The sequence below is a fragment of the Episyrphus balteatus genome, chromosome 2 (genome assembly GCF_945859705.1).
Source record: "Episyrphus balteatus chromosome 2, idEpiBalt1.1, whole genome shotgun sequence".
Lineage (NCBI taxonomy): Eukaryota > Metazoa > Arthropoda > Insecta > Diptera > Syrphidae > Episyrphus > Episyrphus balteatus.
The window spans coordinates 89,213,252-89,238,039 of record NC_079135.1 but is presented as its reverse complement, the minus strand read 5'-3'; the positions used below and the strand labels follow the sequence as shown (position 1 = coordinate 89,238,039).

The 24,788-nt window shown below is 30.0% G+C and overlaps 1 protein-coding gene across 3 annotated transcripts in view; it reads right to left on the bottom strand.

Moving 5' to 3' along the window:
• Nucleotides 1-24,788, bottom strand: part of LOC129912156 (innexin shaking-B) — a 321,007-nt gene that overhangs the window by 253,788 nt on the left and 42,431 nt on the right. For 2 of the 3 annotated variants that reach the window (XM_055990288.1, XM_055990286.1), the window contains exon 1: nucleotides 23,514-23,734. The exons of the other annotated variant lie outside the window; for it this stretch is intronic. The gene's annotated coding sequence lies outside the window, so the exon portion shown is untranslated. Of the gene's footprint in view, nucleotides 1-23,513; nucleotides 23,735-24,788 lie in introns of those variants that run through there. 3 annotated transcript variants of the gene reach the window in all.

Sequence of the window (24,788 nt, the reverse complement as noted above, 5' to 3'; positions counted from 1 at the left end):
CGGTGCGGTGGTAAATGTTGTAGATGAAGATGAAAGTGTGGAAAAGCATGAAGCAATGCACGCTCAGGTGAAGTAGAGAGTATAGAAGATACACCCGGACCCGGTTAGTTGCCGTTCGTTGGCATCCTTATTTTTTGTGTTTACCTTTTTTTCTATTTATCTCTAAGATACTCGAGGCAAATGCAATTCATTTGATATTCTATGGCTATGTTCACACACACAAGCTTTTGTTTTTGTTGTGTATTATATTTTTTTTTACCTTTTCTCATTTTTTTTTTATTTTGGAAGAGTTATCCTTTTTGTCTAGTTTGACACCCTGCCTGCATGACACAGCATCACGTATCTTTGTATATATGCAGCGTCAATGCCTGCAGTTGCATCGCATAGATACATGTACAATATGCATCTATTTTTTTTTTTTTGTTTTGGTACTTTGAAATGCACTTAGGGTAAAAATTAAAAAGGAATTATACACTTTGCTTTTACAATTTTGCGGTTTGTTTGCTTTTTATTTGCACTTTCATTTTGTTTGTGTCTATGTGGGTTTTTGAATTGGGTGGTTTTTTTTTAGGGGGTGGTTAGGTTAGGTTAGGCCATATGGATTGAAAAAGATACATCATCGTTGAGAGTGTGTGTTCACTTTTTTGTTTTGTTGGCTCTGTTGTGTGTTATTGTAAACAATTGAATTTTTGTTGAGGTGAGAGACAGACATAATGTCGATTTTATATATACGTTTATTGTCTTTAGCAATTGTTTGAGACTCATCTTGTTGGTGAAAGTTTTTATCTTTTGCACAATTAGTTTTAGCTGATGGATTTATTTTATATGGGTGAAAAATGGTACACATACTCCTTATCTTGTCTGGTGTTGTGATATATCAATGAATGAATTGAATGAAAGTGTTATTGTTTTGTGGGAGATAAAATATTGGTGCAAACTTTTAGAATAAAGTTTATTGACCGACTTAAATGATTGTATAGAATAATTATAATTGTGGATAATGTCGATGAATGCAATGTTTTTATGATCTCATAAATCTTTTAGTAGGGACGCTTTATTTAAAGAACAACAACCTTTAAGATAGGTATCTACCTATAACAGATTTTTAATTCTTTCAGATTGTGTCTGGAACGCATCTATGTGTTGTTTTATTGAAGTGAAAACTTCTTTTGTATCGAAGTGATTTGAAATAAAATGAAACGAAAAAGCGACAGGAAAAAGCAATTCATTAAAACTTTTTTGTTTCAATAGATAGACGAATGACGTTGTCTAGAGTACTTTATGTACATTACTTTTTAACTTTATTTAACTTTAATACGCATGCTGATAATATTACCTTTCATTTAATATATCACACATAACGGTACGTGCTCTTTAAGTTACACAATCTTTAATTGAAAAACTTCCTCAAAACACCTGTGAAGATCTATTGCACTGGTTAACAAAATTTAATTTTTTTTTTTGTTTCCGAAACAAAAATATACTTTTCTGAAGGTTTTCGGTGTGCTGAGCTCGAATCCGAAGTCAAAAAAAAAAATTGATCAGCTCCCGTTTTTGAAATATTACCGTTAGAGTATGCAGTACTTCGGACCTTATTTTTTTATATAAGGAAAATTGTTTAAGCATATTTAGTAATGGTTTTTATAAGAACTATTTATCACCTTTTTAAATCTGTTTAAATCTTTCCGATATCTTTTTTACTGCCCGAGATATCCTCAGTTGTTTGGTATTTTTATAAATTTTATAACGTCATTATCTCCTTTATGATATATGAAGGAAAACCCACTTACTTAATTTAAAGATATCTCAGGCAATACAAAAGATATTGAAAAGATTTAAACAGGTATCGAAAGATGGAAAACAGTTCTTATAGAAACCGTTACTAAATATTCTCAAACAATTTTCCTTATACAAAAGAATAATGTCCGAAGAAATAAAAAAAAAAACGTTTTATTGCATTTTCTAACATAAACGTTAGCTGATTAGTTGTTTCTGACTTCGAATTCGAGTTCAACACACTGAAAACCTTCAGAAAAGTATATTTTTGTTTCGGCAACAAAACCCTTGTAAACCAGTGTTGCCGATGACCAGCCACCATTGTAGGAAGTAGCTTCGAAATTTCGACATGGTTGGCTTTGAAAAATTCCTACTTGGGGATGGTAAAAATATGATTGAAGCGTCATATAGAAGTTGAAATAATACGCTTTTAGATAATGTAACATTTATTATATATATATAAATATATTGAGCTGAAACAATAAACTTTTAAATGATATAAAATTTATTATAGGTTTTTTTTTGCAAGACAAACGTGTGAATTTCACACATATTTTTTTTTTTTTTTGATAGGAGCAACACGGTCGTCCATTTCATTTATAATATAAATGATATTTATTATTTAAATTAATATTTTAATTTTTCTTTGTGTTTTTTTTTTTTTTTAATCCTACACAACAAAACAAAAAATGGAAAAAATAATACAATACAGATTTCTCTTATACTAAGTAGATTAGCTAAAAGAATCTTGCAAAACAGACCAAAACAATAAGAGGAAAGAATGTATGGAAATATATTCAAGAAACCAAAATATAAAAAGGTTAATGCTTCTTGTGTTTGGAGAAGTTTTTTTCAAATTCATTTAATAAAGGTTTTCTTTTTGGAATGAAGCCCAAAGCTCATCTCGACTTGGAGTCAACACAAGAGAACAAAACTTATCAACAAATACTAAGCTCTATAAAATGTACTGCAATTTTAGAATTACATTGATATTTTTTTTTTGGAAACTGGCTCTATCCCAATTGACGTAAACAGAAAAATTTGGCACATTGCACTTTGTATATGTTTATCTAGAATTATAGCTATATACTACAATATTGAAGATTTTTAAGCTTCAACTTAACCAAAATAGCTTATTTTTGTAAAGATTGTTGTTTTTTGTTCTTGTGTTTTTCTAAACACTCCCTATCAGTGTGATTGCCCTTATCTTCGGGAATCCTAGCAAAAATTATGTTACCACACCTCCAAAAGTTTCTTTTGTACATATTCCTGTCATTTGAAATAAAAGGGTGCATCATTATAGCTGTAACTCTGTTTGTGATATGAGATTGTAGCAACATTGTTAACTTGCCAACAAAAATTTTACCACACAAAGGCTATAAAAGAGCATCAAATTTTGGCGCATTGCACTATCAATTTTTTTGTTTGGGTGAGTAAAAATTTTAGTTACTTGATAACATAGAATTAAATCAATTACAACCTTACCTTACAAAATTATTGAATTCAAAGATAATTATTTTCTGTTACAAAAAAAAATTTGAAAAAAAAATAACTTTTCTCAAAAATAGCCTTGATGGTAACGTACATTATTTTTTACAAAAAGCTTTTTTAGAAATTTTTTTCAAAACTGCACTTTTAGTTGAAGAGGCCACCGTCGAGTTACTTAGCTCTAAAGTAAGAAGTTAAAATTGATGTCAAATGAAGATAAATTTAGGTATATTGAAAGGAAAAAATTGTCTAATAACTAATTTAGTCATATCTTTGTAGTTTGATCAAAATGAATATGTTCAAAAGAAAAGCCTAAATACCTAGTGGAAAAAAAAATTAATAAACTAATATAAAGAATGTTGGTTTATAAATATAAAATTTTGTACACACTAAAAGGCTTAACCATACACTAAACTTTAGATGAAATTTTGCTTTTATCTGAAAAATTTACGATGTAATCTTTTAAATACACTGGTTTGCAAGGAAATCCTCCTTTTGATGAAACTAAAAGATTTTTGTGTGCTGATTCCGAATCCGAGTTCAAAATTAGCCTAGCATGTCACGTTTTTAGGATATTCCTGTTAGAAAATCTCGGAAACCCATTTTTTTGCTGTTTTCGAAGCAATATTTTGGCGTAATGTAAACTTTTTCAACTAAACTATCACGGTTTTTTTTCTTTAAAAATCAGTTTCAATCTACTCAATATATGTTTTCTTATTCGAGATATGTATCTAAATTTAAGTAAGTTAAGTAGGTTTGCCATATCTTACCATAAAGAAACTAATCATTAAAAATTCATACATATTTCTTTCTACTAAGAACAAAATTTAGATTTATATATAGATCTTAGTATGTTGTTTTTGAATCCGAATTTAAAAAAAATCGATCAGCTCCTGTTTTAGAGATATTGTAGTTTTTTTTTTGAGAATTTTTAAGCAAAAACTTGATTTTGTGATTCTCTAACGCGTATATCTCAAAATCCTGACGTGTTAGATTCTTTTTGACTTCGGATTCGAACTCAACACATCAAAAACCATAAGAAAAGTATACTCTTGTTCCTAGGAAAGACAAATTTTAAGATTTGGAAGGCAGTGTATCGAATGGTTTACAGATAAGATATTTCTAAATAGAAAAATATTATATAAAATTACAAAAACGTATAAATTGTTTTAATGTTTTTTATTATAGTTTTCTTTACATATTTGACTTTTTGTATATAACGGGCGTTGAGATTGTTCATATGGGATTTACTAAAAACTGCAGGATTTCAATATTTTTGCTGTATCTTAAAATGTATGTAAACTTTAATTAATAAAAAAATTCATATGATAAATCATATTATGAAAGTCCTCCAAATTTGAGCTCAATACGAATATTAGTTTTATTTTTGTACTAGGTCAACCGAATCTAAAAGGGGTTATTTTCTACAACCTACTCATATTTTTCAAAAATCATTTAAAAAAAAAACTGGTACTTGCTAGAATTTTTCTGAAACCAGTCTTAGATTCAGGAAAGTCAAATCTTTCATAATTTCAAAAAATCATTTGAAGGAGAAAAAAAAAAACAGATACATTTTGCAGACCAGTGATATCAGAAAGTACTGCAAAACAATACTCGAATGTTAAAAAATACTATTTTTCAAAAGCTAAAGAATACCTAGGTACATGAGATTTTTAGTGAAATTATTCAGATTCATATATTTTTTGTCCATAAAATATGCTTTAAAATATCAAATTGTACTGAATGAATATAAGAGTGTCTTAAGTGTTTTTTGACATTTCGGGCAGGGTTGATGAGAACTTACTCGTATTTTATCATATAACTGAAGAAGAATTTTAAAGTTATTATTTCTAAGACAACTTAATGTTGAAATTTATTCACTTCGGATTCAAATTCAAGATTTTTTAAGCTATAAATTAGTTTAACGACAAATTAAATTCAGTATTCTGAAACATTAAAAATTTAATTTTTGTATAGAATATGAATAGTCATACCCCAGTAGAATTGCTATATCCTTTTTGATAACAGTTTAACTAATTTTTATTTTACTTATATTCAGTTTTGAAGGCTTTTAAAGGACCAAAAGTAACGGTAACTAAAATATGAAAAGCTTACTTTTTTAAAGAACTGCTGTTCACGGTAACTATTTTCGTAAACCGTTATTTATATTTTCTGGGTTTCTGTTTTTGTCGTATAACTAATTTTGAAATTTTTTGAAAAAAAAACGATAAATTTGTATGCAATTTTAATTTCACGTATCGACTATAAATGGGAAATGCACCATGTTTGTTCGGGAACAAAATTGTATAATTTTAATGTTATGTTCAAAAAAAACAAAAACACTTAATTAAAAAAAAACTATTGATTTTCTATTTTTGATACATACCTAAGGTTCCAGATGAACCTTAAAGTAAAGTAAAAAAAATTTCTTTAAAATAAGAAAAAACAAAAAGCAATTTCAACAGAGGATTAGTTACAATTACGAACTCTTTTTTTCCTCGCCTTTAAAAACATAAAATCCTTTTTTTCAGAGAAGTAAACACCACAACGAAGAGTCATAGAAACCAAGAAAAGCATACTCATTTTAATTGAATCATTTTCGTATTTACCAAGATAATTTTAAATGTAGTGTGAACAACTGGACAGCAATCATGAAATAGATATCAAAAAAGGATAGTGTGAATGAAGCTTAGATTCCAATTACACTCACACACACACACTCAATAATTCTGTCAACAACGATCTCTTAATTGAGTTCCATTTTCAACCGAAAATTTGACCCAATTTTTTGAGTTTGATGTAAACATCCTTATAACCAACCAAGAAGAAAGTATTTGCGAGAGAGACACAAAAAAACTGGTGTAAGAAATGAAAACTTAATCTCCACATAACATTTAACCACAATAAGTCCCAACTTAAGAAGATATCGACTCTGGGGTTTTTCGTTTCGGATTTTCTTCGGACATTTTTTTTTTTTTCTGGGCCAAAAAGTCCGCATAAAATATTTCATTCAACAAATCGAAATGACCATTATCCACATCCACATCCATATGCCAATAATTACGACTACGAGCGCCAAAACCCTACAAAACTGACATATAATACGACCGTCATGCATATGCACTGCTTTTGCTTTTGCTAGCTGTAGAGTAGAGGTAGATAGATAGATATAAGAGCAGCAGCAAAGTGTCCTTAAAGCGCTCGTTACACTAAATCAGTTCAATTGTGGTCGGTCATCGTTAAAGTGGGCCAAGACCAATATACACTAACATTATACGCCAGTGGCGTTATCTGCGAGACACATGAAAAAATACTTAATTTTATCGGTGGCCATATATCAGGACGACATTGCTGTGTACGGATGTGCGTTTGTATGTATACTGTAAAATTGTAACTGTATATCGTTATAACTCCATATCTGTGTGTGTGTTTGTGTGGCATATCGCCCTGCAGGGCTATAAACTGTTTTCTCTGTCTTTATAGATATAGATATAGCCAACTCTGTTATAAAGATATGTATAATATGAATGCTTGCGATTGCTTATCGCCTTTCTCTTAATGGTCAAAAATCGAAAATTAAGCCGATTATATTAATAAGTTCGAAAGATGTTATGTTTACGAGGCATTACGTGTAGCCTTAGCTCTTGACATGTTTTATGACCGTTCATGTCTCATAATTTGGGACACTTTGTTCAAAATATAGAAAACTGGGCAAATGGGTATGTGAGAGGATATGGGTAAAGAGGATCTTTATATACATACATTGTCCATTTTAATGAGGTCCAGTTATTGTGTTTGTTGATATAGGTATATAGGTGTTTTTGTCTTTTTATTATAAAGGGTTAACTCTTGAAAACCTTTTTTTTTTCGTTGAGCAAATTTGCTCATATTCAGATTTTAATGAGTTGGCAATTTTTTAATGGCAAAAAGCCATTATACAACATGTTGTAGTTTGTATAGATATGTTTGTGTTTTTGTGATTAATTGATGATTTAAGCTAAATTATGACAACTATCTTTGACTTTTGGTTTGTTTAATGGAGATTAATGGAGGCTATATTGTCAAAAAGGGAAGGGAATAAGAGTAAATGAAAGTGACTTCTATGTTTACGTACATTATATAGTCTTGGAAGTAATAAAAGTGAGAAATTCATTTAATCACGTTAATTGCTTTAAAACATATTCGAAAGCAGTTCGAAGACTTGATGAAGAAGCAGCTTTATAAAAGGTATGCTTTTATAAGAGTCCTATAGAAGAGAGTGAAGACTTTATCAAGATAGATTTGTATGGCCTAAACTACTGATATTGTCTACAACATAAAATTGTGCGCGGTAACTTCAATGCTAATATTGTCAAAGAAGACATCTTTAACAAATAACATAATTTATAAACACAGTTCATAAAAACATCCATATTATACGGACATACTTTTTGGAGAGCAAAAATTGACCTGGACAATATGCTGGTACACGGAGAATAAAAGGGCACCTAAGAATAAAATGATGCCCACTTTAAGTCCCTTAAAACAATAGAATTTTAGCTTAAAATAATTGGAATTTTCTTAAATTCTGTTAAATTTTAAGTATTTTAATAGGACTTTTTATCTAACCGACTAAAAATGATTCCGTCTTGAATCATTTTTGGGCTTTTATTATCTATGAATTTTTAAAGCAATTAAAAGACTAATCCATTAGTTTTCCCGACGTTTCGTTTGGTTTCTTGCCAACATCTTCAGGAGTTTTAATTTTACTAAACCTTAGGTAAATACAATTACAATTTTTCAAATATTTCTTTTGTTTTTTCTCTTATATTAACGTTATCATCAATGAGGGAATACTAGAATCAAAAGTAAAGTATACTACTACGTTACTTGTGCAAGGTGCAACTGATTGTGCTTCACCTTGAAGCAATAGCTTGTTTCATCTCACATTACAATGGTCAACAAAATTAACCTTTTTTTTTGTTACAGAAACAAAGGTATACTTTTCTATAGGAAAAGCTAAGAAATAATCTCGAAAACTGATAAAAAGCGGCATTTTCGATTTTCTAAGAGGATTATCAAAAAAACGTGATGTGATAGAATTGTTCTGACTTCGGATTCAAGCTCAGCACCCAAAAAACTAAAGTATATCTTGGTGTCTGTAACAAAAACCTTGTTGACCAGTGTTATTACTTGAGAACGTTTTTTCATCAATATTGACGAAGCTAGAGTAGGTATTTGCAATGTTTGAAGGTCTAAAAACCGTATTTTGTCCCTAAATCCAGATTTTGAAGGTATTTTGAAAAACAAAGTATGCAGTTTTAATATATTAAAAATGTCCAAGAAAACGTATTAGGTCACAAGAAAAATATTTTCAAATTTTGTTTTTTTTTTTCGTTAAACAGTGTGTTGAAATCTAAAAATTGTAATTCTTCTAAAATACACAGGAGCCACAAACTAAGTTAAATCAAAAATTTGGCAAATACGTGTCAAGTTATTTTGTTTTTGCTCTGTAAATAACATAAACATTATTTCAAATAACTTACTTTCTGATTTTTGGTCTCAATTAGCTATTTCTCAAACATGAAATTTCACAGTTTTGACTTTTGAACGTCCATATCTCGCGTTACAGGTTTTTTACTATTACTTTTTTCTATCACTTTTTGTTAAGGAAACAACTTTTTGGCCTTTTTCTAAATTCACCTCAGTTTACCCTACTAAAATGTCAAATTTTCTAAAAATCCTGAATATTTAATTTTTAAATTTTATTTTCTCTGACATACATTTTTTTACACCTCTAAGGCTTGCAGGATGCAGTTGTCGAAAAAACTTAAAAAATTAACTTAAAAGCGTGGTAAACCTGTGCCTTGACAGGATGTCGCCAGGCAACCCATGTGCAAATTGTTTGTTTAGACACTACCTTTAAGAAAATATAACTATCAACTACTACAAGGATAAAAGTAGGTCGTCCTATGACAGGATCTTCTACTATAACTACTTTATCAAAGTTCTCCGATATTTTTGTTTTTTGTGTCAAGCAATTTTTTTAAATATCAGTTTGAAAGTATTTTTTTACAAAATTATTATTTATGTACATATTTCCCCAAAATGACTTCAAATAACACATTTTATGGAAACGTAACACTCAAGCTGGGAGATATTTTCTGTTTCTCAAAATAAATTGAAATTAAATTGTTCAAGTTTAGCAAACCTATACCAGTTAAGCCATATAATAAATTCCATTGTGAAAAAACATTTCTTTTTACTTTGATTTGTTCGGTTTCCTTATCGTTCTTTTCAATTTGTATACCTCCTGCTGCTGGTGGATGCAAATTGAAGAACCGATTTTCTGCTCTCCCAACTGCATTGCATCATCATCATCATCCTCATCGTTGTTGGTCGCCCTCTATTGCCTAATGGGTGGTGCTGCTGGTTCTGCTGTATGTTCTTCATTGTCGTCCTATCGTTTTTCAGTCAACGAAGAAACAAACCTACCATCCATCCATCTATCCATTCAAGAAGCGGAAAATAATTAGCGCAATTAATGAGCTCGTAATTAGTGCAATCTAAACAAAAGCAAAAGAGTGCTGCGCTATACCTACTGTGTCGTGCAATACGACACTTTATTTCATTTAGCGATACAAAGTAGCCCAAATTGGTGTAAGGCACCAAACCCAGCAGCGCAGCGTTCTGGAGCATGTCGGAGGCTTTATTCCAGCTAAGACCAAAAGAAGCAAAGAAAAATAAATAAACTTTTGCTGCTGTAAGGAGAAACCCAAAAAGGACACAACGTTGATGGTGATGGTTATGGTGACAACGACTGACTCTATGGGGACGGGTGTAAGAAACACCATTCAGCGACAGTGAAAAGGAAAAACAATGCAACCATAGCTCCTCTGGGAAGGGAAAAGAAATACTAGCGGTGCCTGTGAGCTGATGACTAACGAATTTATTGTCCCAATTTCTGAGATTATGTTATATCCTTTGTAATTACTTTTCTTCCTTGAATTTTGGCTCTCTCTTTATTTTTCTTTTTCGTTTTTCTTCCACTACTGAATGCAATAGTTTCTCAGACATTTCATTTGATTAATGTTAGAGAAGAAAAATAAAATGCTTCTCAGGTACCTTACAACAGTAAAGATTTGATTCTTCTGAGAGTAAAGTTATACATTTTCAGAAGTGGAGTTTTGTCTCTTTTAAATATTTTAAAGGGAGAATTTTTTACTTAATGTTTTATGCAATTTAAATGTAATTAAAGTTATAAAAGTTGGAAGTTCTTTTGAAATTTGGAATTTTAATAAATAAAATGGTTTAAAACTGTTATAAATGAAAATGCTTGGTGTCTATTCTGTACTATAATGATTTTGTAAGAATTAACTAATTTTCAAAATGGAGAATAAGTTGATATGTTCGAACAAGAAGGCAAACTATTAGAAATTTAGTTTAGGGCATTTGAAGTGTTGTACTCTTTCCACGCTGAAACTTGAAACTTACACTATGAGATGGTTGTTCTGATACGTTTTAAAGTCACTCCGAAGCATATAGAATAAGTAAATATCGATTTTCTTCAAGTAGTCCAACGATCCAAACTACAAAATGAAGCTTTTTGAAAAAATCAATGTAACTCTAATCTTTTTTAGTTGAATCTTCACAAAATTTCTGGCTATACACCTTGTACCGAACTCAATTCGAAGAATTTTTCTTGAATATGTCTTGACAATGCTTTTATTACGGTAGGACGGGGACTATCTAGTGATTTCATTTTGTCACGGAAAAGATTGATCACCGCACTGGACTAGCCTTATTCAACCCAGATAAACATAGGTGGCATATTACAGTACACACCACTAAAACTAACGGTAGCTGCTATATAACGGAAATAGAAAAATATTTTTTTTGTGGCTCTTAAGATTTTGATTAAAATTTTTGTGTGTAATGTTACAAATAAGATCTAACTTGAATTAAAAAAAAAATATTTTTTGACCTATTATTCGGTACTTTGCCATAGAACTCTTTTTTTTTGGTTTCAGAATACCTACCTCGAAAACGACTTACCGGATTTCAACGAAATTTTTCATACAAAAGCGTTTAAGTACCTAATCTTCATTTTTGGATTTTCAAAAAGTATGCAGCTAGGTACATATTTCAATTATTTTTTTTTTTTAAATGGCGTTCCAACTTTTTTTTTTTTTAAATGTTAGAAAATTTGTATTTGTTAAAAATTTATTAAAAAATAAAAAAACGATTCAAACGATTTTCAAATATTTTACAAATTGATAGATATCTCCACCAATCTTGTAAAAGATGCCCTAAAAACCATCCCTATTCTCGGTTAGGAACTATAATCAGAAGCTTTAAACATCCCAACCATCGATACCTAGTATCTAACCAAGCAGCTACTCGAAGGCTGAAGACTTGATAAACATTAACTACGAAGAGGACCTTCTTTTCAGCAGCTAAATTGACTTTGGGTCAGAATCTTCTGCTGCTGATCTAGTACGCCACTCCCATCAGTCTTCTTGGTCGTATTTTGGCCTGTCAAGAGCTTGAAAAAGTATTGGCCCCAGATTTTTAGCTTTAACTCTGTTCTTTTACAAAAACATACGTACAATATTGTACATAGTAAATCATAGCAGAGTGCCGATACCTATACATATTCGTACAAGCTCACTCCTGAAATAGGTATTTTATCAATCACTCATAATGCAGAAAACTACGCACAACCATATCTATAGAAAGACTACTGAAGCCGCATTCATGTCAATGACTTTATATTTTTGTTAAAGTCTATATTGCTTCCAGCCATCAGACCGTCCAATCCTATCACTCATTCATCAAAATTTCTGCTCATCGCACATTTGTATTATATTGGTTTCGTAAATAATAAAAATTATTAAACCGCATACAGACAATTTGCCATCAATGCGAAGAGGAGAAGAGGAGAAACCTTATTGTCAGACAGAGCCTCTTGCAATTTTCAATTCGTTTCAATTGAAGTCCATCACTTGCAGTCCCAGAGATTATCCTTTTCAATTTCAAATATAAATGTGACAATACACGACGATGCTCATTTTAAAATAATTATTAAGCGCCACGATGCGCAGAAAATTCGTATTGTGTTGGTTATTTTTTTTATTTTTTTTTTTTTTTTTGCTTTTCATTATTTCCGGCTTGCTGTGGACCGGTCACCTACCTACCTCCCAATCTCATCTACAGTTTTCATTGTCTACTGTAAAAAACAGACTCTTTAGACTTCGCATGAATGCATATATCCATGGAGTCCCCCTCTGTCCAACGACGAACGCTAAAGGCGTACCGAAAAAAAATCGAAACAGTGATTTTTGATTTAAATTGTTTTTCGCTGTTTCTTTTTTTGGCTCTCATATTATTATTATTATTTCTTTTAACCGGATACTGCATTCGACTTCAATTGATACAAACACACACACACAGGCAAAACAACCAATATACACAAACAATATTTTTAAAAGAAACTCTGGGTAATTATGAATCTTGTGAGATTCGTTCAATAACGTTGAGCTTTTTTCGGTTAAAAGTCCTTTTATTTTTGTTGGCCATTCATGCGGGAAATCGTATCCGTTGGGAGAAAAAAAATTGTTAATTAAAAACTGGTTAGTCTGTCATTGGCATTGACTTTACCTTAAAAATGAAAAAAAAAAAACACACACAAGAAAAATGAAGAAAAGGTAAAACATTGTTCTTGCGGGAAAAGAAAATGGCTTTTTAATATGGCTGAAGCAATTTGCACAGACAAAGGTTTCGGGCAAAACAAAAAAAATATAATATAAAATGGCCTCATAACGACATCTTAAAAATTATTTTTATAGAAAAAAAAAAAAAGAAGAAATGCACTTACCAACAGCAGCAATATAAAATGATTATTTGGACAAAATTTCTTTTGAAGAATTATTATTATTATCTGCAGATTCGCAATTATCTATAGCAAAGCTTTAGTGAAAATAGTTAATTTTTTCTTTTCTTTGTACCAATTATGACTTATTCAGAAACTTTCAAGATATTATAATCATCATCTAAATTACCTTTCCTTTTTTAAATTTATGAAAAAATTGGGTCAGACAAGAATAATTATTTAAAACTTTATCTAATACCAAACTAACCTAATTCTTCTAATATGGGTTTATGTACCAGGTCGTAAATAGTTTTACCTTAAACTTGATTATTTTGCATAAACCTAATTGCTGCTATTTCAGTATAAGATTGAATGAAAAATAAAGTAAGCAAAATTTGTTGAACCCATTTATTGTATAATATTAATATAGTTAATAAAATATGGAATTTAAAGTATAACAACTGGTTGTCAAACATATTACAGTGGAAGTCCAGTATAACGAATACCCCATATAGCGAATTTCGATATAACGAACGGTTTTTAAGATTAACATCTCAAAATAACTTTTTTTCGTTGCGTCATTATAGTAAAAAAACGTATTTATAAATAAATTTACCAATGAATTATTGGATTTATTTATATAGCGAACGCGCTCGATACCTATAGTGAATGAAAATCGAACATTATATCATTCGTTATACTGGACGTCCACTGTACAGTTATAAACTTGGATTTAACTCCAAAAGTATAATTTAGCAATGAAAACAAAAACTGGGAAACTAATTTCATAAATTAACTTACACCAATTGTTTAGTGTAAAATAAAAAATTAAATGAACAGCTGGGTCGCACGTTCTTTCTTTTACATATGTGAAAGTTGCATCAAATGTAAAGATTTTTATGTAAAAATTCATTAAGGAATATTTTGGTTTTGAACCCTAAATGAAATATAAAACTTCTATAATTTTTAGGTATATATATATATTTTAACTCAATTTATAATTTCAAGTGACCTCAACTCCAAAGATGTATAAAGCGTTTCGCCCAGTCTCATCTGTTAGATCTGTCGTACCCTTACTAAGACGCCTTATTTTGGTCGATGTTTACCGACACTATATAAAACTCACAGCATGAATATACTGTGAATTTTAATATTCTAGGGGAATTTGTTTAAATTCAGACATACATTTTCTAAGTGTCTGAATTTAAACATGTCGTACCTGGGCGAAACGCTTTATAAATTTTTGGAGTTGAGGTCACTTGAACTTATAAGTTGAATTAGGCCTGTTTAATGAAAAAAATCTAGGACAGAACAGACCAGAGCAGCACAAGTTTGTAAATACTGTCAGAACAAAAAAGAACAGAAAAGTTCTACTAAGTATTTAACAAGATTGACAAATGTCTACATCCCTTCCAAAATTTTAAGAAATGGTAACGGAGTTACGAATAACAGAGTTACGCGCGACAGAGTTACGGCCGTCAAAGTTACGCGAAACCGAAGTTACGAAAAACTAGAGTTACGAATTCTAAAGTTATGTAAAGCTATGACATGTGATTTTTGGGTTGGCAACAATTGCAACAACAGTTCACCACACCAAAATAAAATAACGTCTGTAAAAAAAATGGGTGGTTTGGTTATTATTTTAATATAAATAATAACAAAGTGGGTATTACAAAATACGCTATGAATAATTATATTAATTAATAGAAAAAAAAAAATACGTATTTGCAATATTAGTTGGACAAATAAGAAGTTAAATTCAATTATGTCCCCCAAACTTACATAAGTATACTCATGTTTTTTTTCTATTTCAACGTTTTTGCGATCTTCTCACAAAAACAAAACCATATATGTATATCTATACCTATCCAATCAAAATTCTACAAGATTAAATAACACCCATTTTCGCTTTACTCATTTAGTTCTGACCAATGAGAAAAATGTTAATCTCTTGTTTGTATTTCCATAATTCCATGTCGTTCCTCGCAATTGTTGCCAACCCAAAAATCACATGTCATAGCTTAACATAACTTTAGAATTCGTAACTCTAGTTTTTCGTAACTTTGGTTTGGAGTAACTTTGACGCTCGTAACTCTGTCGCCCGTAACTCTGGTATTCGTAACTTCGTCGGTTTCCCATTTTAACTTTATTAGTTTTTGTAAATTTTATTTATTAACAATTGAAAAAAAATTAAGCCGAGTTGGTACCTAAGCTATTATTTAGTTATTATCTATATCCCTTTTCGAAAAATTGATTTTTTCAAAACCGATTTTTTTTTTCAATTCAAAAATGTATTTTTCAAAATTTTTGCGTTGAAAATAGATAGTTTGAGAGAAAGTAGAGGAATTACAAAAAAATAACTTAATATATTATCTACAAACAAACAAAGATCCCACAAAAGCTGTACAAACTACCTATATTTTTTCTTTTGAAGCTTATATAACATAATTTTTAAATATTGCTTTATCGAAATAGCACAAAGTACCACTACACCATATTTCTAATAAATGACACTAATAGTTTTTATTGGCAAATAATGTTAAAAGTTCGTCTTTTTTTGAAAATAAGCATACTTATGTGAGCACTATTTAATTCAAAAAAAAAAATTCTCTGGATAAACTAACGGGGTTGTATTTTTGGACTTTACGAAAGTTCCTAAAAATAGATATAAGATAGTTTTTTTTTTTTAATTTTTGCATTTATATACAAAAATATAACTAAGTAAATATAAATAATGAAGACACATATGTGTTGAATTTTTTCAAAATATGTGTTTAATTATAGTATATAAGGCAAGTAGTTTGACATTATTAATTTTAAAATTTACAACATTGGGTTACAAGGGGTTTATCTCTAAAAGAAACAAAGAATTTTTGGATTTTTTTTGAAAATTGTTGGAGCCGTTTAAAAAAAAAAAATAATTTTTGTATATAAAAATTTTCAAACATTTTTCAAAAATAATTGGTATGCCATTTTAAAAGAAATTAATTACTTTTCCACATATTCAAACTTAATTTCGTAAATTCATTGAACCGTTTTGAAAAAATTGACTAAAAACAATGTTTGAAATATTTTTTTTTTAATCTGAAACTGGCTTTCTTGATTTTTTAAAACCATTAATAACGGTCCAAAAAATACATATATCTATATCAAAAGTGGAACTTTATCTGTAACAGCCAACATATTTTTTTGAATCAAAATCGTTAGAGCCGTTTTTGAGAAAAACAATATTATCCATTTTGTTCAATTTGCAAGTACCGTTAATTTTGGACCTAAAAATAAAATTTCAATTTCGCCTCTACTCAATCTTATAAAACTCATAACTTCCAAGTTTGAAGAAAGTAGTTTGGCACGAAATTCTTGCTTTTTTGACCAAATAAAAGTCCTTAAAGATCATAAGAACTTATGTTCTATCTACTATTTCTTCCCCTCATAAGTTATATTCAACTTAGTGAGATTTAGAACTTAATTTGAATATCGTTCAAACCGATACATATTTGGAACATAGGGAATTATGTTAAACTAAAATATTTATGTATTGTATGAGCAAATGGGCCTGAATGCATCAATTTTTACAAATAGGGATTATTAGTTAAAAAAAAAATTCGTTCATCAAAATGAATCAATTTCAAATCAGAGACGTTACTTTGTATATTAAAAAAAAAAAAACTCTTTTATTAACCGAATACATATTAAATTTTCAAAATGAAAAAAAAAAGCTTAACAATTCCGTGTTGTATGTGAATTTATTGTGCCTTAAAAGATATATCCCCCATTTGGTACACCAAAACTGATTTTATATACAATTCCTGTAGCTAAACAATGTTTTATATGACACTTCAAAATCTCTATAACATATACAACACTATTTCAATGGATGAAAACCTTTATAGATACACATGCGATAGGATGAAATTTTTCTGCCCACTATGATTTCGAAATTCCTCCTACTTGCCATGTGTTAAATTTTGGTTGCTTCGTCGGTCGGTCGTCCATAGTCTTTAAGATGAAGTCCGATGATGGTGTCCGGCAGTATGTTCAATGAATAATGCGTGAGCATGATTTCCGCTTGAACAGATAATTTTCAGTATGTAGCTTCGAGTATGTGTGTTTATTTTAGTTTTCCCTATACAAATAAAAATAAAGTAACAGTTTATACGCCTTTGGTCATAACGTAGGTGTGACTATTAAACGAGAATATTGGTAATAGAAGATATTTGTTAAGTGTTTGAAATGATATGAATCATAACAGAAGTGAATTTTATATCAAAATAATTTTTAAAAAAATGATAAGGATACTAAAAAGTGTTCTCTATCATCGTTATATAATCTTCATTTCTATTTTCTATATAGGGTAGAAGGGGGAGCATTTGCCAATGGGGTGCCTTTGCCAGCCCAGGTTTTTTTCCAAACCAAAAGAATATTAAATACCGAAAAATAATTTTCTGTTGCACATTTATGATTGCAAACTTTCCACAAAGTTTGACAGCTTTTGGCTGGACACGAAATAAATTAGACGCTTGTGTTAGTTTTTTAATGTTGAGAACCAAAATATGAGGGTACATAAGCGTCGTAAATTTTTAATATTTGTCTTGTTAAATTACTTTGTCATACAAATATCTTTTGAAAATTATGTGTACTATGCTGTGTAGAAGTGATTTTTTTACTGTTTAACTTATAAAAAAGTTATAAGTAAATTTTCGAAAGATTAGCTTGTGGGGTACATTTGCCATTTGTTTTTGGGTAGGTTTTGCTCTGGCAAATGCACCCCATGGGGTACATTTGCCAGAAAGGAGCTTTTTCAAAAGAGGATGGCAGGATCCTACAAAATCAATCAGTTCTTCGTATTTTCAGCTAAAAAGAAGTTTTGTTTATGATTATTGGTTTTATTTGTATTAACTTTTATATTTAGGTAACTGGCAATCCCTCCCCACCCCCGTGGCAAAGCCTCCCACCTGGGGAGGCTTTGCCACATCACTTTTCGTTTTTTTGAATAAATTATTAAAAATAGAAACAATTAATATATCAGAATGAAAAAAATATTGAAGTGAAGATAATTAAGTCAATAATAATATCAGATATAAAAAAATTAAAACAAACGTAAAAACTTTGCATTAAGTCAATTTTCCTAAATCCTGGCAAATCCTCCCCCTTCTACCCTACCAATGAAATGCTTGTCACATATACCTACTTGGAACATAGATATAAAATATGTATACAAATATGGACCGCAAGTAAAATCTGAAATGCCAACAAACAAAAAAATTATAGAATGAAAATGCTCTTAAATATTGCCAGGGGCAAATAACCCATAGCCATATGATTCTATGCTAACAATATATGAAACAGCCATTATCGTTGTTATATATTTTTAATATACATATATTCTCGTTATAAAGTATTCACAATAAACACAGATAACCCCAACAGAAAAATTAAAACGAAAAAAAAAAACTAAATAATATACCTTTATAATGCAGTCCTTCAAACATAATACAAATCCATTTGAAGGCTGCCACTGTCAGGCTTAAGCGCACAAAAAAAAATATAACGAACAAAAACGAAAAAAATAAAATCTTCATAAAGGACAAAAATCTGAAAGGCCAGTAGCAAAAGAGAACGACCACTAAAACAACCTGACTTTATATAAATACTCTCTCTTGTCTGTGGGCTATAAATTGCCCACAGGAAACTAATTTCACATCCTGAAGGATGTTATTATCCAGCATTTGAATGCACACAAACACACGTTTCGTTTCATATCGTTCAACTATACTTTACCTGGCTATATAAGTCGTACAGACAGACATTCAATGGCTGCCTGATAACAATGACGTACAGCACACAATAAAACGGTATTTATCTTTAATTAATGAAAATGATAGGTGCACCGCACGTCCAGAGTCACCATGACCGATTAATTTATCGAACGATTCGAGGAGAATCTATAAGAACAATACAACACAGCAAAACTACTTCTCTATACACAAACATACATACAAATATAGTAGGTATACATCACACAAGCACATCAGTGTAGAATTCAAAGGCGTAAGGCACACGCAAGGCTTGTTTGATATGTGATATAGAGGGTTAATAGGGTTGCCAATTTTTTGATTAATCAAAAAGTTTTATTCCTCAAAAAAGAATTTCCAAGTTTTTTTTTCTTCGTAAAAAAATATTTTGCATAAAAAAAACTCATAACTTATGACCTAATTGTTTTCTTTTTTTTTGTCGCTGGTGGGACAACAATAAGCAGTGATTTTACGATACGTTCTCACAGAATAGCTTTTATAAACAAAAATTTAATTAACATGATTTTTTTACGACACGAAAATTGGTTTCGAGTTAGAAGAAAATTTGAGTAGAGGGATTAATAACATCTTTTATCTTCAAAAGTTTTCATTGAAAATATTCGAAAATATTCGAAATATTCGAGTTATAGGTGGAAAATCGATTAGATGAAGTTCGACTTAGAGGGAGTCGACTGTAGTGAGTTCGATATTTTTATGGACTCCAAACTTGCTCTTAAGATCCGAAAATCACAAGAAACTTGCTTCCCTAGGTCAAAAATGCATTATGTTTCTTTTAAATAATATAGTTTTGGGTAAGTTATTAATAGATACAATTCTACAGAAAAATTCAGAAAATTTAAAGTAGGTATACCTATACACGTTTTTTTTTTTTTTAATTTGAATAAAATATAATTTTTAAAAATATAATGATCACGGCTACCTTAACACTTCCCTACCTTTTTTTACTTAAAAATATAAAATGATAAATAAAATGAAGGTATTCAACTTTTCAGAATAAATTTTGAAAAAAGTTAAAATTTTCTTATCTTTGATTTTATCATACCTGTGCGGCAAAAGTATCAAAATGAAAGAATGTTTAGAACAAAATTCAATGCAAATGCAGGTTAAATCTATTTTAAATCACGCACTTTTATTTAAAACAAGTTTTGGCTTTAGTAAGTAAAATAATTGAAAAAAAAAAAAAAAATCATGACTGAATTACCTATGATACATTTTTTTTTAAACTGAGAATTTTTAGAACCATTTAAAAAAAAAATAAAAAAGTTTAAAAAAAATTGTTTTGTCATTTCGTAGGAAGAGTACCAATCAACATCAGTATTGTAAAAATATTATCAGGGTTTAAAATACACTAGCCCATAAAATTAAGCTAACAAAAAAAAATCCAATTTTTTTTTTTTTGTGATTTTCGATTAGCTGTATCTCAGTAAAAATGATCGCATCATGACAAACTAAAAAGCATGTGAAAACTCTATTCTTCTTTCTTTAGGATTAAATGTTTAAATATTTTCTTTCTAACGGCAAAATAGCTAAATTGTTGGAACTGTTCAAAAACCAAAATTTTCCAATTTTTTTTTTCGTTTTTACTGTTCTCCTAAGAAAGTGGGAAATTTTTTTCTGATAAAATGATTATTATTTTTAGAAAGGCTATTTATTTGGCTTTAAGATTCATTTTGTTTCAAACTTCTACGATTTTTTTTTAAACTGGAATATAAGTCATCAAACCAAAAACCATACTTTTGACTTTGATTATCAATATCTCAACAACGGATCATTGAACAGAACATTCAAGGACACATTTAGAAACTTCATTCAATTCTCTACAAAGGAATCAAGTTTGCTTTGTTAAACAAAATGTTTTCTTATTTTTAAGATTAATATAGAAAAGCTATCGAAAAAGGCATTTTTACGGTTTTCTTAGAAAATTTACCGCTATTTTATTTCTATGGGTGGTAAGATTAAACTGAGGCTTAATTATTGAAGCTTTTTTTTGCAAATATTAAAGGTCGGCAACTCTAGTTTTTGAGGACTTGTTTTTCATTCTCATCGGACTTGGTTCCAAAGTTAATTAATCCTACCCCATCAGTAGTAGTTGTATAGTTTAGTTTGTAGAGAGGTAAAATTTCTAGGTAAACGGGGGACGACGGATAGATGAACCTGGGTATCCAATGCCAAGTGCCCAATATACACATAGATACAACATGTGCTACCTAGACGCTTAATAGTGCTCTTAACCATCCCATTCCACACAACACCACACCATCCCAAGCTGTTAAGGGCGCATTGAGGACAAATTATTGGGCTTATTCTGTTTTTGTCTTGTCCGTTCAGTCGTGTGAGAAGTAATTATTCAGCATGATGGCCGAGAGGAAATGACAAAGGGATAACAAGCGGCAAATAGAGCCTCTCTATCTGTGATATGTCCACATTCATATAGATACTCTTTTTATGGTCTACCTATAGAACGTGTGTTTTTGGTGGAGAAAAATACAAAATTCAATCAAACACAAGATTACAAAGAAAAATCTAATTGAATACATATGTTCGGTTCGGTCCAATCAATAAAATTTGTTGTAACCTCGGAAAGGCAATGCAAAAATTCCCACACACATACTCGGCCATATGGGGGCACACTTCAAGGGTGATGCATATTGTAAATCTTTTCATGGGAAGGGGGTGTTTGGGGGGAGGCACCCTGAACACTCATGATGACAGAAGCATTGCCGCGATTAATTGATTGATGGATGATTACCATCTCGTTCACAAGCTTCGTCGGATCACAAACAATCGCGCTGGGTACCTATAAAAAATTCACTTTGATCGCAAGAGTTTTATGTTTGATAATAATACCTACATATGACGAAGTGCAAGGTATTAAAAATAAACTTGGGGGAGAAATAAGATTTCAGGGGCTGATTGAAACGGGTGGCTCATTATGGGGCTCCAAAAGCTTATTGGTCAAATTCATTTATGCTAATCGAAAAATGGATTTACCCAATAATAAGTGCAAAATTCAATTCCTGAAAATTCAAAAATGAAATGAACGTATGCCCTGCATCTCAATTCTCAATAAATCCGCTCCTGATATCAAAGAAACTTCCTCGTTTGTCGTTTCTAAAAATGTATCTAAGCAAACAAAAATTTAAGGAAAAGATACGCCGCGCCATGCCATATGCACCGGCATGTTTGCATATACTCAACTTACTTAATAGTGTATGCAGAAATTTGCTCTTAACACAAGAGGATGAAAAAAAAAAACAAAAAAACAGATACACAAACAGAATTTTGGCAAAATTTTGAGTTGACAGACGACAGCATTTAATGTTCTAACATCTTTGGTTGTAAAATGAAAAGTTTTGTGCAAAACTTTAAATCATGAGTGCTATTTATTTTTATTTTTTTTTTTGTTTTTATTATTTTTTAAATGATGTCGTCTTAAGTTTTGTTAGTTTTGTTTGCAATAAAATGGACACAAACTTTTTGAAGTGCTCTGAGAGACACACAAGAGTGTGTTTTATATGAGTTCAAAACAATTTTGAGAGAGAAGACAACTTTAATTATTAAAACGAATATAAAATAACTTTTGAAGTAGATGATTGTAGTAGGTATGAAAACACATTAGGTCATGATGATGTCGTCTGTCATAAATAATGAAAAGCTATTACAATTTTCTAAAATGATTTTGAAAATGAAGGTAACTGGTTGAAGTTTTTAATTTTTATGATTAAACAAATTAAAGGGTTGTTTTAGTTTTGTAAATATTTAAAGGGAGTAATATGAATATAGGGAATGTGAAGTAGTAAAGTGGGGGAGTTGTGGTTTTCTCCGGTATCATGATTGTCGTCGATAATAGCGAAGACGAATGTCAAATAGTAAATTTTTTTTCAAATTAAATTAAAATTATTCTTTTATGAGTTTTGGCCGGCTTGCAAAAATGTTTAAGATGTTATAGCCCGGTCGGGATGTACAAAAAATTAAGCTGAAATGGAAATAATTAGATCGTGCAATTTTTTTTCATAGGACGGTAGAGGGGATCACTGAGAGCTTAAAACCAGTTTTTCGGGAAAATCGACCTTGTGCTTAAGCCGCCATCTTGGATTAAAGGTAAACACGTTTTAGTGAATAACTCGGCCATTTTTGATTTTTGACAAAAATTATATGTGTAAAACTTGTAGAAAATTTAATTTTCTATAACTTTTATCTTAATAAATTTTCTATATGACCCATATTTTTCGAGTTAATTTGAAAAAACTATACCCCTACTCAGCTTAAACTTTATACTCGCTTTGATTATAGATTTTAAGATCAACGTAATATGGGAGTGTTTTTATATGTTTTTGGGGATGATAAATCTAGCTGCAATGTTAGTTTTTGCAAATTCATGAAATTTTATAAACAAAAGGAACTATATCAAAATCGGTAAGTGTCGTTTTAAACAAAATTAGTAAATATTATAATTGATGTCTAGCAAGACAAGCAAGTCTTTGAATTTTTCAAATCGGTTAATTAATGCCTGAGATATGACCAATTGTTTATAACTCACTCTCTCTTTTAAGCTTTTATTATAAATTAAAAATATGACTTACCAAAATCTTGAAATGTTGATTTGAATTAATCTTCTTTGCCCTAATCGCGTGCACTTTAAGAAAAAAAAACCGAGCCGAACAGAAAATTTAAACACATTTTTTCTATATAAAACTCAATAGGTAGATAGATACACGAGCACGATATTGAGACCAAACTTCAATTGAATTCCAAAAAACGCAAACATAACTTTTTTATTTGCTCAAAAACAAACAGACAGAAACTTTTTAAATAAAATTATTTTTATTTAAAATAAAATACTTTAACTGCTTTAAGAAAAATTTTAATAACGGCTCAGTGTAAGTTTTTTTTATTAAAAAAAAAATGAAAGCCAAGTTCTGCTCCTATTTCTCACCACGAATAAAAAATTATGAGTGAGAAAGTAATACAGAGAAATAAGTCGGAGGACTAAGTCCCTGTATTGGACTCAGTTCTCCGACTTATTTAGTTGTTAAAAAATTTATTTTTCTTAAATTCATTTGCCTTCAATTAGAAATTTAAAAAAAATATGAATTGCAAATAAATTAAATACATTTTTGACTACCGCAACAAACAAAGGGATTTTAAAATGTATGGAATATTAAAAATGTAGAGATTAGAGTGGGATCAAAAATAACATTTTGTTATTGTTAATAAAAGTGAAGTACCAAAGCCCATAGAAAACTTGGCTGTGTTCTACCATGTCCCTTGATGTTTTCAATTCTCAAATACCTAGCAAAAAAATATCTCTTTATATTTCACGATCGAAAACAGTAATTTTGTCAAAATTTTCTCAGGTGCAGTCTCTCTATTTCGAAATTCGTTGAATTTCAAAACGGAGAGTCTTCACCTGCACTATAAATAAGATGATAGATGAATGAAGTTTTTTCTTTTTCCCACTCATTGATTTTCGAAGAGTCACGAAATGACTATAGATCAAACTTTTCCTTGTGCGACATTTTTGCGTCGATCGTGTCGCGGCTGTTTTTGTTTTGGTTTCGAGTAAATTGATAATTTTCGGTAAAAATTTATTTGTTTTCGGTCATTATTGTATTTAGTGTGTGCAAAAAAGTGTTATTTTTATTATGAAAAAAATAAAAAAATGTAAGAGTCGAATGTTTTTGTTCACTTTTCAGTCAAATCGTGTTTATTTTTTGTGGGATGATTAAAAGAATATCCGTTAAATTTACAAATAGTGCTTGATTTTTAGTTGATTTCAAATAAAAAAAAAAAGAAGAATTTGAATAAATTTAATTAGGTACATTTAAAATTTTTACATGTTCATATTATAAAATTCA